The sequence below is a fragment of the Lepisma saccharinum genome, chromosome 18 (assembly GCF_977018435.1).
Source record: "Lepisma saccharinum chromosome 18, izLepSacc3.1, whole genome shotgun sequence".
In the NCBI taxonomy this organism is placed as follows: domain Eukaryota; kingdom Metazoa; phylum Arthropoda; class Insecta; order Zygentoma; family Lepismatidae; genus Lepisma; species Lepisma saccharinum.
Genome location: NC_139246.1, coordinates 5,307,101 through 5,321,231, shown reverse-complemented (window position 1 = coordinate 5,321,231; position 14,131 = coordinate 5,307,101). Strand labels below are relative to the sequence as shown.

General features: G+C 39.9%; 1 long non-coding RNA gene across 1 annotated transcript; it reads left to right on the top strand.

Moving 5' to 3' along the window:
- Nucleotides 1-4,871: 4,871 nt before the first annotated feature.
- On the top strand, nucleotides 4,872-13,839 carry LOC146002704 (uncharacterized). The gene is made up of 3 exons (XR_014443747.1): nucleotides 4,872-5,015; nucleotides 7,648-7,708; nucleotides 10,041-13,839. It is a non-coding gene; the product is annotated as an uncharacterized LOC146002704 (long non-coding RNA).
- The last annotated feature ends 292 nt before the right edge of the window (nucleotides 13,840-14,131 follow it).

The following is a 14,131-nucleotide window of genomic DNA, read 5'->3' as shown; positions in this document are numbered from 1 at the left end:
TATTTCTTCCAGACGGTCAGGAGCACCTGCAGGGAGGCACAGGTCTTCAAATTTTATACAAATAAAAATACATTTTGTAAAATATTCTTGCTCGCTTCGCTCGCAATATCTGCTTTTCTTACAGTCTTTTCAAGTTCATAGCCGTAGCTATGGGGCAGTGGGAGTAGTAGTCCCTGGGCGCCGAACAATCTGAATGAGAAAAATTGTAAAGGAGAATGCCATGGCGTCCCATGAATTTTATTTTTTTCGCCCTATTAAATAAATGCTGTTTTCTGAATTGCATTGTAAATTACCAGAGAGAAGTACTTGTAAGTATTGTAAGTACTTCAGACAGTTTGGTTTGGAGGAAGAAGAGCGCGCACATTTCAGAGACAATTTATATCATTTTTGCTGTTGGTTTCTTATGGAAAAAATGAATTGATTGTGTAATGTATTTAAATAGTAAGTTATATACATAGAAATACACACACACACACGCACACACACACATATATATATATATACCCATCCATGCAATAAAACTAAAACAGTGAGATAAAATTAGGTTTATCTTTCCCGACTGAACTTTCAAGGCTTTTGCCCCCCCCAAATCAGAGGTAGTGTTGCCCACGAGACGAGACGAGACTTTGGTCTGTCTCGTCCCGTCTCGTGAAAATGCCGTCTCGTCTCGAAAATATACGTTTGTCTCGTCCCGTGTCTCGTCTCGTTTTGTCTTATCTCGTCTCGTAAAAGTAATACAGGATATTATGCCAACAAAAGTTAAAACTGGAAGACATCACAAAATATTATTCCCGAAAGTGGGTAAAATCTTAGAATATTTTGTTCACTGTATAGTGAGAATAAATAAGATTCGTTAACCATAAGGACATTAATCTAATATATAAAAATGGATGTGTGTGTGTGTGTATGTTTGTTTCGGCATAACTCTCGAACGCCTGGAGCGATTTCAACCAAACTTGGTACGCGTATCACTTGAAATCTTGAAACAAATAATGCTGTGGGAGGTAAGGCAGCCCTGGAGGTGGGGGTATTAGTGTGGAATCCATAGTTTTCGGGGTATCTAGCGACACTCCTAATGTCGTTCAACTACAAGTTCATCACATATGGGAATGGGGGTTGAGAGGGGTGAAAATTAAAATGTAAAAAAATACCAAGATTAGTGTCGAATAAATAGTTTTTGGAGTCGCTAAGCTAATTGGTGACATTAAAGATGACCAAATTTAGTACACATATGAACTACATTCTGGAAAGAAATACTGTGGGAGTAAGACACCCGCTGGCACCCCTAGGGGTGGGGTGGTAAGGGGGTGACATTTAAAAATAATCGAAAACGAACGACATTAGTGTGGAATCCATAGTGTTCGGGGCCGATAAGATGAATAGGGACACTCCCAATGCTGTTCAGCTCCAAGACAACCCTGTCACCCCTGGGGTGGGGGTGGTAAGGGGGTGACATGTAAAAATAATCGAAAACGACCGATATTAATGTGGAATCCATAGGTTTCGGGTCGTTAAGATGAATACTGACACTCTCAATGCCGTTCAACTCCAAGACACCTCTGACACCCCTAGGGGTGGGGTGGGAAGGGGGTGACATGTAAAAATAATAAAAAAGGACCGATATTAGTGTGGAATCAATAGTTTTCGGGGTCGCTAAGATGAATAGTGACACTCCCAATGCCGTTCAACTCCAAGTTAATTTTACACTATAGTTAGAATTCAGTGTTTTCCTGTTTAATAGAAGATTGGGATAAATAATACCCGAGCAACGACGGGCAATCAGCTAGTATTTAATATAATGTTTGTTAATTACCAATAGGTAGAATGAAATCTACTTTGTTGTTTTTCTGCCTTCAATCAACTCTTTTATCCATCGTACACTGAGGGAGCTTTCAGACCGAAGCAAAGAGATATCGTTAAGGAGTTATCAACTTGAGCAGGGTTTCCAAACATTTTTCGTTTCACGGAGCCCTTAGTGTTTAACCATCTTTCCGCGGCGCCCAAGTCAGAATGTAGGCCTGTCTAACACTTGACGCTCAGTTAGTGTGGTGAGGTTGCTTGAATTAAGTTAAAAAATAAACACGAATTTCAAATTCATTTATGTAAAAAAAAAAGTACTAAATAAGCACCTATTTGGAAGAATCATATCATTGATTGGATATATTGGAACATTTCGCGGCGCCTCAGGGCTCACACTTTGGGAGTCACTGAACTAGACGAGATATCGACACGATATTGTGCCGATATATATCGTGTGGGTGATATATCGTCACGAGGGACCTCCCGATGGCGTCGTTGCCTTGTAATGAAGGGGTCCGGTTCGATACCCGGTGGAGGCACATAGTGGTTCCGATCCCACTTTAAACTATAGGTCCAGCCCCGATTAGCCTCACTTTGAATAAAGTGAACTTTAAACACCAAATCAAACAAACGAACATTATCCTCACGATATTTGGTGATTCATATCGTGTTGGAGATATATCGTCACGATATTTTAGCGATATATATCGTGTCAGATATATACAGGGGATGGACAAAAATATGAAAACACCACGACATCGGAACGGATGATATCGACGCAATTTTTCAATTTTCCCACTTGAAAACGTACGAGGTGCGACATTCTTTTGTTTTGCGCCGTGAGATAGGACCCTGTCTGACTGGTAGGAGTCGAAAGTTGCGCTGTAGATGGCGTGCGATGCAGTTGATACTGAATCATGTTCGAGGTGACAGTGTTTCAAAGAGGGCAAATTGTTGGTGACCGCCTTGCAGGCGCCACTGTTTACGCAGTCATAGGCGTGCGCAGACCCTCTGATTAAAGATTCCTCTACACTAAATTTCTTGGTGAAAGTATAAAAATGTACGGTCATGGAACGTCTGGAAGGCAGGGCAAAGAAAACGAAAGTTAACCACTTCAAAAACGAGTGTCAACCTAAAAGTATATACTATTTCACACGTACAATTTGATTTCAGTCATAGTAATTTACATTAATTGTTATGTAATGGGGGGGACGAAGGAATGCGATAATTTTAAATTCAAGTGCTGTTTTTCGAGGGAGCAGCAATATTATCGCGGTACTATGCCCCTTGGAAAAATGCTTTGCTTGTTCCCTCGTGAAAAAAAAATATGCGAACGTCCGTTATCGGGAAGGGGGGCAATTACCTCTCTTGACCCACCCCCGTGCGCACGCCTATGACCACAGTAGCCATGCTATTTGGCGTATCGAGAGGGACTCTATCCATGATCATGATGACATAATAGTGTGTCCCGAAAGACGCAAATGTGACAGAGACAGAAAGACACAGGAGGACTGACCATGCTTTGCATGAAGAATGGTGCAAGATCCCATTATCCACCGTCCAGGACTTGTATTTGTCCATTCCTCGGAGACTGCAGGCCGTTTTGGAAGCTAAAGGCAGTCCTGCACCTTATTAGCTACAGCATTCCGGTTTTTCTTCGCAGGTGTTTCCATAGTCTTGTCCCTCCCCTGTATATCGTGGAGACGATATATCGCCGATATCACGATATGGAAAAAATATCGTATCGTATCGTCTGTGACGATGTTTTCTTGACGATATATCGCGATATCAAATTTCCGATATCGTCCATCCCTAGAAATTAATCTTTTGGTACATCGAGTGTAAGAGCCTACCCAAGATTATAATAATACAAATAATCAACTGGCAAAAGAAAATATTATTAGTTTATTGGTACTTTTTCCTTGAATCTGATTTGAAAGGAATTGAGGTTCACAATTCGAGATAGAACAGGATTTCGAAATAAATCATCAAAAGGTTGCGCAATGTTCAAAGTTAAACAGCAATCTGGATACACTGTGAAGGTAACACTGCATTTTTAGATCAACACGCAATGGCAGATAGGAATACTTTGTTTTCCCTTTCGGGCATAATTAGCTCGAAAACACGTCTCGTGTTGTTTGCGCAACACTCAAAAATATAAGTGCTATCATATTGTTATAATTTTTTCATTGTAATTACTATCTCTTTCGCCTTCTGCGAAGAAGGAGTAAACACAGAGATAAGTGGAAAATAAGTTGTCCTTGGGTTTCTGTATAAATACAACGTCTGAAGGGATGCTGAAGGTATAAACTGAAAAGGTAAGTAAGTATGCATTATTCTCTAGTCAAAATTTTAAAGTTTGTAGTGAATCCTTTTGGAAACTTCATTTCAATCTTCGAATGTGAAATGTGAACACCACCTCTTTTTTTGCGCATAGTGTAATTTTTGGGGCTGGATATTGACTCAGTATTCATAAGCTGCATTAGGAAGAGGCAGTTTTCGACCATACTTAAAGAGGTATTCCAGCGTTACGTGTGTGACATTTTACACACAAAATTCAACGTTCTAGACACAAGATTGGATTAAAATATTCACAATGAACTGATTTCATAGAATTATGAAGTACTTTGTTGTAAATGAAAGAAACTTGAGTATGATGACATAGGCTGAATGCAAGGAAAGCATTAACAGAAGTGCGTTACGCGTATTACAGGTGTCACAAGCAGCTTTTCTCATAGTATGTTACTTTTTTAACATACTGTAACTTGGATATTGATAGGAGATACATGTTTTGAGTTCTGCATGAGTTTAGAGGTATGTAATTAACAATTAGTAGAGTCTAAAGTTCAATTTCATTGTTACTATTTGGGAGGGGAGAGGGGGCGATGTTCAAAATATTCTGATTTTTTTTTGGGCAGCCAGGCGGGGTCGAGGTAAGATAACAAATTATATTTTGTAGCTTCGAATGTTTTTGCTCTATATTGAAAAATATTCTTTTTCTCCGAAAGTATTACAAATTTCGTGTAAAAAAATAGTTACTTTCCCTTTTTCTCTTCTTCTTCCAAGTGATAACGGAAAGAAATTCCCAAAGTATACTGAAGAAAACGAAGTATCATTGGTACCTCTAACGTACGTAACGCAGCATTGAAATTCCGCAGAATATGGCAAGAATGGTTCATTTCTTCTTTGTCCTCTTGGCTTTCGTTCTGATGGCGGTAAGTAAAAAAAAAATACGTGAAAGATTTCAAAACAGTGTTGTGAAATTTCACTTCATGCCCAAAGAACTTAATGGAGACTAAACGTACAGTTTAAACTACAGCGCCTTGAATAACGTAGTGTGGAAAACGACCCAAGAAACTGGTTCCCGAGACGATGACAACATAGATGACAGTGCGATCAGCACAGCTAATTTTCTTATGAGAGTAATGCGGTTAGTTAGGTCTTGGAATATATTGTGTAGATTTGTTTGTCTTGAAAGCCGGTACGTGAATTGGTGGAAACAGTTATATTTGTGGAGTGATTCGCAGTCACGAAACGGCATTAATTTGGAAAGAAAAGTAAAATAAAATTAATAAATAAATAGAATGCGTAACACAAGAAGAAACATCGCAATGTGATTCCAGACGTCAGGTGTTGGATTGTGTACTAGAGTTTATTTTTCTATGTTATTAGAATATAAATAGTACCCTGAGAGATATTTCATACCGAGGCAACAGACCACAAGTGTTCCTTGGAAGCGAGCCGTTGGTAATGAATGCAGCCTTTTGAACCGTAGGGGCACAAGCTCTGACTGCACCGTTTCCTTAAGGAGATTTTAGATCAAAGCGACACGCGACAAACGATACGGGGATTTCACACCCAAGCGACACGGACCCTTTTGTCCAAGGCAACTTTCATACCGATGCGACACGCGACACATGTCACTTGGAAACGAGCCAATCAATTGCAACATTTCACAACGTAGCGGCATGACGGGCAGCACAGGCTAGCGTTCGGTTGGTGAAATCCTTAAGCGATAAGTGTCGCGTGCCGCTTTGGTGCGCAATCTCCCTAAACCAAGACACTAATTGCATCGCGCAGGAGCGAACAACAAACCATGGGAACACGTTGCAAGCTATTGAGAAAAGGGCCCAGTATGAGCGACACGCAAGCGACAAAGCGACACGTGTGGCTTATCGTGTCGGCTAGATCTGTTGTTGTAACATGCGGTTTATCGTGTTGCGTAGAACTGCTGTTCGCACAATTAGCAGAAAACGCTTCTTAATTGACTGAAGACACCATGTCGCTTGTTACTTAGTTAAGAACTCCCCCTGTGGCGTGTCGCTTCGGTCTGAGCACCCTTACTTTAAGGAGCTTTAACACCGAAGTTATAAGTAGCACGCGAATACAGCATATAAACTTGTCGTTTACTGTTTGGGCCCTCGTGCGCAATTAATGCTATTTTACAGTCTGGAACTGTCTGTGTCGCTAGTCACATCAGTGTGAACATCCCGTGTCGCTTGTCCCATTGGTCTGAAAGTTTCCTTACACTCATGTCGATGGCACTAAGGAAGTTTTGTGAGTTTCCCATTGTAGTTTTTTTGCAATCATCATTATCATCATCGCCGCGATAATTCAAAGCGGAAGAAAAGAGACCAAAAATACAAATGCTTCAGTATGTATATCTTTAAAACAAATGATGATGATGATAATAATAATGAACCTAATTCATACACAAAAAATTAGACACAAGAGCATTCAACGCGTATTTTTTCTCACGTATTATTAATGAAAGTATAACGATAACAGGACGTGGTCGACTGTCTAGAATGTTCGTTAATACCTTCGCACCACTGTACCAAATATCATAGCAATTATCACATTCATACAAATGCTTCATGTAAAAAAATAAGACGTTACAGCGGAAACTCCATTTACTTCCATTGTAAACAGACTAGTAACGACACCAGCGCCTCTAGCGGTATCATATTCGAGTGGAACCAGCCAGAGAGCCCAGAACAGTGCCGTTTTCCACACTACGTTATTCAAGGCGCTGTAGTTTAAAGTTTAATTTAAACCATTATGTGCCTCCACTTGATTTAGAACCGGGACTCTTTGATTGTAAGGTAACAGCGATATCAGTACATCCTCATGGAGGCTCGTGTAAAATTGTAATCGTAGCTTTACCTCCATTATTGTGGGATGAAAAATTGTAAATTCCCATCAAATACGTTCATTCAACTTGTGGTAACAACGGCTTAACTGTTAACAATCATGATAATGCTTTTATCTATCCGCTGTGACAACCCGGACAACAGCACTTTTGATTGCAATTAGCTGGAAAGCTTACACACCCTCCTTACAGTCCCGACTTGGTTTCATAATTAGTTTGGCCAACTTAAAGAGCATTGGTGATTGCCTAGATTATCAGTCCATTTCATTTATCATTTTCAATTCACATTGCGAAATTGATTTTATATAGATTTTTACAGAAAGGAGTAAAGATGCACGTGGCAACACCGCGCACTGCAATGTCCGTTTAACAGTGGAAACTGCGGTCTGTCACTGCGAGTGAGGGCAAGTGGTGTAGCCACGTTGTATATTTATGGAATTTCAAAGAGAGCGATCGTTTGCAAAACTCGAACAAAAAACACGACAATATAAAATATATAGGGCATACTTGAAAAATAAAATTGGTTAGCATAGATTAACCCAGAATTGAATAAGCTAAATTTTGATATAACTCGTTTTTATGTATGTCTACTGGTTAATTTATAATTGGCGTCCTACTCGAGTATGTTAATCGGACAGTAGTAAATGTATAATGTTCAATTAACATTTCATGTTAACGTACACTTCTCTTTTCAGCATTCCCGTTCCACAAGAAAATGCAACAGAAAAGGAGCTCACCCTACTGACTGTTTTGCCGGTAAGTAACAATAATCACGTAATTATTAAGTGATAGGTTTCAAAACAATGTTTTGGAGATGTGAAATTGCACTTTATGGAGATGTACAGTTTAACTACTATGGACAGTGTCTCAGAGCGTAATGAATTTAATATTTTACTTTCTTTCTCGCACCCCTCAAACCATAATTGGACCCTTCTCCACACCTTTCTTTTGGGTGTTAGCTACACGCTGTCAAAGTCACGAGGTCTTGTCTTTGTTTCAACCTTTTTGATTTTTTTTGTCGAGCAGTTTGACAGACGTACCTCAGTTGTTACGTTGTTTCAAATGGCTCATAACCCATTTTCAATTTCAGCAAATGATTACATATTACTTTGAGCTCCTGCTCTTCTAACAACATAACAATGAAATCACTTTAAAAGTGTGGAATTACAAAACAATGAAGTAGTCATTGTTGCAATATTCGACAAATTGTCTTCCTCATTGCATAAATTACGTTACGTTTCCTTAAAAAAACAATGAAAATTAAAAAGACTTCTTCACAATATTTTTCTATAACCATGTCAAGTCCATGAAACGGGTCAGAAATTGAAAATAACAAATCAGATACTTCACAGTTCAAAATCACAGCAGCGGTCTGACAGACCCTTCCATAGTACGTAGTTGAGTGATTGTCAACGTTCATAGTACTTTTTAGGGTTAAAATGTAATCTGAATCACCATGTGCCTCCACCTGGTTTTGAACCCAGAACTACTTGATGACAAAGCAACATCGTGGAGGCCCTTGTAAGGTTGTAGCTTTTTTCCTCCATTATTGTGAACTGAAAAAAAGTAAGTTCCCAAGTACGTCCATTCAGTTTGACGTAACAATGGCGTTTACTATAACAAGCATCCAGTGACCATCCTGAAAACTGATCGCGTTTAGCTGGAAAGCTTTACACGCCTTTCTAAACACATACAACCACAGTAACAACCTAATAATATATCAGCAGCGAATACACTGCTTGATTTTATTTTATTTGATTTGGTGTTTTAAGTCCACTTTGTGCACAGTAAGGCTAATTGGGACTGGACCTACAGGGATCCGAACTACAATATGCCTTCATTGGGTATCGAAACCGGTATCCCTTAATTACAACCCGACGGCGCCATCGGGGAGGCTCAACCAGTAGCAGAAGGACAAGTGCATAGACCAACCTGTAGATATCAATCTTCCAACGAGATTTGCAAATATTTAACATGTAGGGTAAGAGATAAAATCCAATATTACCGCTTGCTTTTGAATACGTTGTTTTTCTACACTTTTCTTATCGTTGGTTTATTTCTCGTTGGGTCTACTGGACGTGCTCCTCGCTTTGTTATAATTTTCACAAAATTTGTGCGTTCCTTGCAATACTGCCGTGCGGTGCATGGCACGAAATGACGTTACAGATGCGATGTTGGGTTGCCAGCATACAGGCGGCAAGCGGACTTCTTTGAACGACTGTAGCGCCGAAACGACCGCCAATGGCAAAAATGTTACAGAGAAAAGTAGTTTCCTTTTATGTCCTCTATACGATTCTGTGTTCCGCGGACGCCATTAAAATCACACCTTGTGTATATGTGTGTGTGTGCGTGTTTGTCCCCCCCAAAAGAAACAATTTTATCGAGATTCGATGGCAGGATATCGAAAACTGGGAGGGTTTTAATTTTTTTTAATTTTCTATTTTTTTAGCAGATTCAAATATTTCAATTCTGACCAGTATTCATGTTCAATGGGATCCACTAGTATTAAAGTAAAGAAAAAGGTCATGTGCTCCCCTGTGTTATGCACCACGCCATGAAGCCGTATAGGGAATTTGGGGTTGGGACCCAAACTTTCTTGACCACGGCCGAAGGTGGGGGTGATGTGATCAGCACCACACCCCTGGCGGCCTTTACACCCCAGAGTATCCTCCAGGTACCCACTTTATACGACGCTGTGTGGGCGCCGGAGCCGCTTGAACAGGTGCAAAAAATCCCCGTTCTACTCCGCCTGGGATCCAACCCGGGTCTCTCGCATGGTAGTCAGACGCCCTAACGACTGAGCTACCGCGGCTGTGTATTGCTCGGCAAATTGTCCACGACTATTTTCATTAATTTTTCTTTGGCATCCTATGTTTTTTTAATAGATGGTATTTTTGTATGCTGGTGCAGAAGTTGTCAACAGCTTGTTTTGAGTTTAATTTTAATTCTTGAAATTCTTATAGGGTCAAATAAAGTTCACGAACATAGTGATGGGCAATTTGCACGGAAATATTCAAGGATCTCATTGTACCGGATATCTACGTGGTTTCATGCTTAAAGTAATCGAAAAAATCTTCGTCTTTTCCAGGAGAAGAATAGAAGGAGATGAAGAAAACATAAGCCAGTGGGGAGAATTGACCGTCTATATGCTTCCCTTCCTACTGGCCACTCGGAAAATTTCCCAGCATGCCACAGGGATTCTAAGGATTCGATTGGAGCAACTATGACCAATCCATGGGAAGATGAGTGTTGCACGTGACCCGCACAAGAAGTTAATAGAACGAACACTAAAAGCACTTGAGCACTGAATATTTCAAGAAACACAGCAAGAAATTGTACATTGTATCTCTTTGCGAGTATCCTCCTTGTTATGCAGTGTGGCCCAAAAATCTAACGGAACTAGAACCGTTGTATTGTATTCAGTTACCTTGTTGGGTCACCCTGTACATTGTTATTATTTTCTTCCAAAACTACAGGGTGGCTACTCTAGGACCATGATAAAATTCAAGTACAATTCCGTGTTTGAGAGCGAACTTGCAAAAAATTCAAGGGTACAAGCAGATGTTTTCTCTGTTTCAACCATACGTATTACCGCCTCTCAACACTCACACTTATACACACACAAATATATTAACAATAAAGGGTCTGTGTGATTCAAATTTATCCAAAACTTCTAATTAAATTAAAATAAACGGCACATATTGAACTTGCCATGATGCAACCATCGGTGGATGGATGCTCAGTGAGGGGAATGAAGAGTGATACTAAGCGAATTCTCCACACTGATCAACGACAAAGCTGCATACCGCTGAATATGTAATCCTCTCCTCACATCCTCTGGGGACCTTACGTAGAGGATAGAGGTTTTAACCTCTCGATGAGGTGTCAGAGACACGGGATCGTAAGTAAAGTATAAAACGTCCCGAACAATAAAAGACGCTCTCAGTCTGGAATCAGAATTCATCGAGTGTAGTGGCAGTTCGAGGCGGCGTATAACTTAGGGCGCGAGACGCCTCAGTAAGTACACCTCGAAACCAGGACCTTACAGTGGGCGACTGAGTCACGGTAAGAGTGGAGAGAGCCTCTCTCTGGCATTCCTCTTCTTTCCTCTTCTTGACAGAGTAGGTCAATTAAGTTATAAAATGAAAAACTCTCGCTTTTCGTAATTTGCTACAATCCCTTGTGACTCAAACGATCCCCACGCTGATAACCGAGTCACACTTCATTATATTTAGTTTAAGGTGAGGAGTTTACATTTGCAATTTTACATAATCAGACTTGAAATACATCTACAAATGTTACGGGTTATACTAATGTATGAAAAATTGTTAATTGTATTAGAATTTCAAACTCTGATTTGCCTAATCAAATTCATGATATCTTGCAATAATCTTTCTGCCTGTCAGATAGATTGTTCTGCAAAGGACACTAACAAAGGAAAAGGATTGAGAGAATTCTGTTGTATTATCCAGCCAGCTCTCTTTTCTTTTCCCACCTCGATAAAAATAAAAGCTGAACTGTGAAAAACTTGCCTCAGGGCATAAATAAATAAGTATAAATTGAATGGGATTCGGATTAATAAAAGTTGCCATTTTTCACGTCTACAGAAAGAAATTTACGTAGAATTCAGGCATAATTCCCGGAGCCAATAATTCACGCATAATTCCACAAATTCAAGGAATTCCCGGTGAGTAGCCGCCCTGAACTATCAGTCTATTTTCAAAGATCCCTTCTAAGGTTGTAGGTAGTGCTATAGTCCCACAATTTTCACTGTGTATACGTTTAGTTTAGTGAAACGTTAAGTGGAGACCACGTTTCCATTAACTTTGGATTGTGCTTCCATTGATTGTACAGGCAGGGTGTATCAGAAGTAACATCGCAAACTGAAACGGTGAAAAGTACAGGTTAGTATAAGCAAAAAGGCTCAGTAAACATTGGGTCGCAAACGTGAAATAATTGCGAATGTCTGGTTCCGATCTGTCACTGACTTTATTGTATGTACTCGCTGCTGATGCTAATTTCAAGGACCGAAACAAAATCGACACGAACAACTGAGATACGCAGCATTTATTTCGGGAGGGGCTGAAATTGTAAAGGTTAATAGTCCATAGCTGCTTTCTACGGGAGCAACATGCACAATAAGAGAGTCATTTTGAGGTGAATTTGCATTTACCACTGTTTTTTTTTCCAGAATTTGAAAATATTGATTTTCTCAAAATTTCGGATGGGACTGTACCCCCTTTAGCATGGCCAGTGCCTCTTACAAAAATACCCCGTGGAAATAGGATTACCAGAAGTCCCCTTTTACCCGGACATGTGCTCTTTTACGGTCCCTAAAAATGGTCCGGGTGGGTTTTCAGAAAAAATTAAGAAGTGTCCTCTTTTGGATGGTTTAGACAACTGCTTCAAGATTCGTAACAAAATTGTAAGTGTACAGTATCATTATTAGGAATTTACTGGTGTACAATTATATCATTATTTGTTGCAAAATAAGAAGACACTTTCAGAAATTGGGTCACCAAACAATAACTGAATACTTCTGAGGTTGATGATGTAGATGAAGACAATTGCCAGTGATCATCTTGTATTTTTGATTGCGTGGAATGTCTATCAGTGCAGGTATGAGTCTCGCAACTCAAAGACGATGAGACAGGAGTTTCTCAGGTAAATCTCCGGTCACTGCCGGGATGAACGCAGTTCTATCCAGTTTTCCAGTTCTATCTAGCACTAACCGTGGGGAAATTTATGCTTTTGCTTACTTATAATTTTTTCTATGCACCATTACTTTCATCATGTTTTCTGAGTAAGTTGCGTTGCGATGATCTTCAATATGTTTTTTTTTCTCTTAAAAAACACTGCCTTACAGTGATGGACATTCTGAGAAGTTTCATCTTGATGTCACAGAAACCCTGCCGTGCTTGTAATCAAGGAGGCTGAAAGAAAGGTCTGTCATGACCAGACCTTCAAAAGCGGGGGAAAAGCTGTTGAATGACCTTGGATTCGCAGACCTACTGCGATGAGCTGGCCCGCCTGACTCCATTGTACTCAACGTAAACGCAGCGGGACGGTGCACGGGGGGAGAGGGGTGTAGAATTGGGCTCTCCTTTCAATGCGCTAAACTTAGCGAATCTCTTGCGTATTTCTAGCTGTTTAATGGTGTTACTTGACTAATTTCGCTCAAATATGCGAATATTATGATTTATTTTTTCTTCTTCCCTAAAATATTTAATAAGCAATATTTTTATTATTTTGCTTCGTCATCGTCTCATCTCCCGATGACCGGATGCCTCGCCTCTGGTGGAGACAGCTTCTCCCTGGCATCCCTCTTCTTTCCTCTTCTCGACAGAGTAGGCAAATTAAGCTCTACAATGAAAACCTCTCGCTTTTCGTAATTTGCTACAATCCCTTGTGACTCAAACGATCCCCAAGCTGATAACCGAGTCACACTTCATGGTGGAGTCACACTCAATACATATTTTAAACAATAAATGGTAGGTGTTCAGGTTTCAATCATTAATCAGTGTATTTTCGTGGGACTTGCAGCACCCCAGTGAAGCAGCGTGTAGAGTTGGCAACACTGCCTCAAGACATTCTCATTCGGCTGCAGTGAAACACTCGACCAAGACGTGCATGTGTGTTGCGCAAACACAATTTAGTTGTATTTGTTAGTTTGTGTGTATATATTCATATGTATTTCTCAAATATAAGGATTAACAAGAAATAACGTCTACTGCATTCGTACAAAATCAGTATGGCGAAGCAGTTACGGCAATCTCAAACAGAAGGATATTCAAACATTTTAATACATTTCGTCCCTAAAGGGATATTGCTATTTTGATATAAATGGTCCACAAAATAAATTTGGTGTTTCTGACTCGTCCAATAACATGAACAAGTCTTTGTTTTCTTCAAATCACCCATCCAATATCCTCTCCGCAGCTGTTCTATCAGACCTCCGTGGTAGAGTGGTTAGCACGTCAGGAATCCCGGTTTTGAATCCTTCATCAATTTCATCATATCATCACTCATCCTCACCTTGGCGATTAGCCAAAAGTGGCACAGAGGGAAGTAAAATAAACTAAATGAATCAAGCAGGTGATTATTAATGGTGAGTCGACTTCCTCTAAAATTGGATTGTCCATTTCAAACTACAACAAGTCAAAAGCGCAGTAATCAATA